Raw genomic sequence first — 2,139 nt, 5'->3', positions numbered from 1 at the left:
AAACCATCACGGTCACCTAATAATCCCCAGTTTACAATTGGCTCATTCATCCCCCTCCTCTCCCCTGTAACTATTCCCCAGGTCATTGCTGCAAATGAGAATGTTGTTCTCAGTCAACTTACCTGGTAGAATAACAGATAAATAAAATAAATAAATACAAATGTGTTGAATACAACAGGTGTAGACTTTACTGTGAAATGCTCTGAGACCCAACGATGAAGAGTTAAAACATCATACCTTTTATGAGGTACATTTTCACATCTCATAGTACAGAACTCCTAACTGGTCACCTTGTGACACAGACAGTCTTTCATTCAAAACCTGTCATTCATTCATTCATTTGGATTGTAAACATCTCACCACACAACCATTGATTCAAAATATAAGTTTATTGTGAAATGTAATTAGAACGTTGGTTTAATCACCAAAACACAACATATTGAAATCTTTTTTCAATTTAGTCGTTTTAACTACCAGTTGATCCAATAGAAAACAATGCAGGATACGTGTTTCAAATGTCCCTTAGAAGTGCTGACAGTAATATACTACAGTACTGTAAATTATAGTAGATTACACAGTTCACATTAGACAATACACTTAGTGAAATTACAAGATGATGTCATAATACTGCATCAACTGGTTGTTTGATGCAGCAGAATGAGGTTCTTAGAGTTCTACTGTGTCTGAACTGAGAGGAGCTTCTGAGATGGAACTCCAGCTACTGATTGATGATGGTCAGTAGATCTTCTGAGATGGAACTCCAGCTACTGATTGATGATGGTCAGTAGATCTTCTGAGATGGAACTCCAGCTACTGATTGATGATGGTCAGTAGATCTTCTGAGATGGAACTCTAGCTACTGATTGATGATGGTCAGTAGAGCTTCTGAGATGGAACTCCAGCTACTGATTGATGATGGTCAGTAGATCTTCTGAGATGGAACTCCAGCTACTGATTGATGATGGTCAGTAGAGCTTCTGAGATGGAACTCCAGCTACTGATTGATGATGGTCAGTAGAGCTTCTGAGATGGAACTCCAGCTACTGATTGATGATGGTCAGAAGATCTTCTGAGATGGAACTCCAGCTACTGATTGATGATGGTCAGTAGAGCTTCTGAGATGGAACTCCAGCTACTGATTGATGATGGTCAGTAGATCTTCTGAGATGGAACTCCAGCTACTGATTGATGATGGTCAGTAGATCCTCTGAGATGGAACTCCAGCTACTGATTGATGATGGTCAGTAGAGCTTTTGAGATGGAACTCTAGCTACTGATTGATGATGGTCAGTAGAGCTTCTGAGATGGAACTCCAGCTACTGATTGATGATGGTCAGTAGATCTTCTGAGATGGAACTCCAGCACTTGAGGCACGTTGGCTAGGAAAACTCCCTAGAAAGGCCAAAACCTGGGAAGAAACCTAGAGAGGAACCAGGCTATGAGGGGTGGCCAGTCCTCTTCTGGCTGTGCCGGGTGGAAATTATAACAGAACATGGCCAAGATGTTCAAATGTTCATAAATTACCAGCATGGTCAAATAATAGGTCTGGGACAGGTAGCACGTCTGCTGAACAGGTCAAGATTCCATAGCCGCAGGCAGAACAGTTGAAACTAGAGCAGCAGCACGGCCAGGTGGACTGGGGACAGCAAGGAGTCATCATGCCAGGTAGTCCTGAGGCATGGTCCTAGGGCTCAGGTCCTCCGAGAGAGAGAAAGAGAGAAAGAAAGAGAGAAAGAGAGAATTAGAGAGAGCTTACTTAAATTCACACAGGACACCGAATAAGACAGGAGAAGTACTCCAGATATAACAAACTGACCCTAGCCCCCAACTACTGGAGGCTGAGACAGGAGGGGTCAGGAGACACGGTGGCCCCATCCGATGATACCCCCAGACAGGGCCAAACAGGAAGGAGATAACCCCACCCACTTTGCCAAAGCACAGCCCCCACACCACCAGAGGGATATCTTCAACCACCAACTTACCATCCTGACGTCCACATACTGATGTTGATGTATTGTATGTACTGCAGACAGACAGACAGACAGACAGACAGACAGACAGACAGACAGACAGACAGACAGACAGACAGACAGACAGACAGACAGACAGACAGACAGACAGACAGACAGACAGACAGAC

At 43.7% G+C, this 2,139-nt stretch overlaps 1 long non-coding RNA gene across 1 annotated transcript; it reads right to left on the bottom strand.

The window, feature by feature from the left end:
* Positions 1–370: 370 nt before the first annotated feature.
* Positions 371–1,682, bottom strand: LOC149980495 (uncharacterized). Its single transcript, XR_016483964.1, has 2 exons — positions 1,525–1,682; positions 371–1,356 (listed from the first exon to the last, which is right to left on the bottom strand). It is a non-coding gene; the product is annotated as an uncharacterized LOC149980495 (long non-coding RNA).
* Positions 1,683–2,139: the final 457 nt, after the last annotated feature.

Source organism: Oncorhynchus mykiss, chromosome 10 (genome assembly GCF_057628025.1).
Source record: "Oncorhynchus mykiss isolate SJ-2025 chromosome 10, ASM5762802v1, whole genome shotgun sequence".
NCBI lineage: Eukaryota > Metazoa > Chordata > Actinopteri > Salmoniformes > Salmonidae > Oncorhynchus > Oncorhynchus mykiss.
The sequence above is the reverse complement of the archived record's forward strand: the minus strand, read 5'-3'. Positions and strand labels throughout refer to the sequence as shown.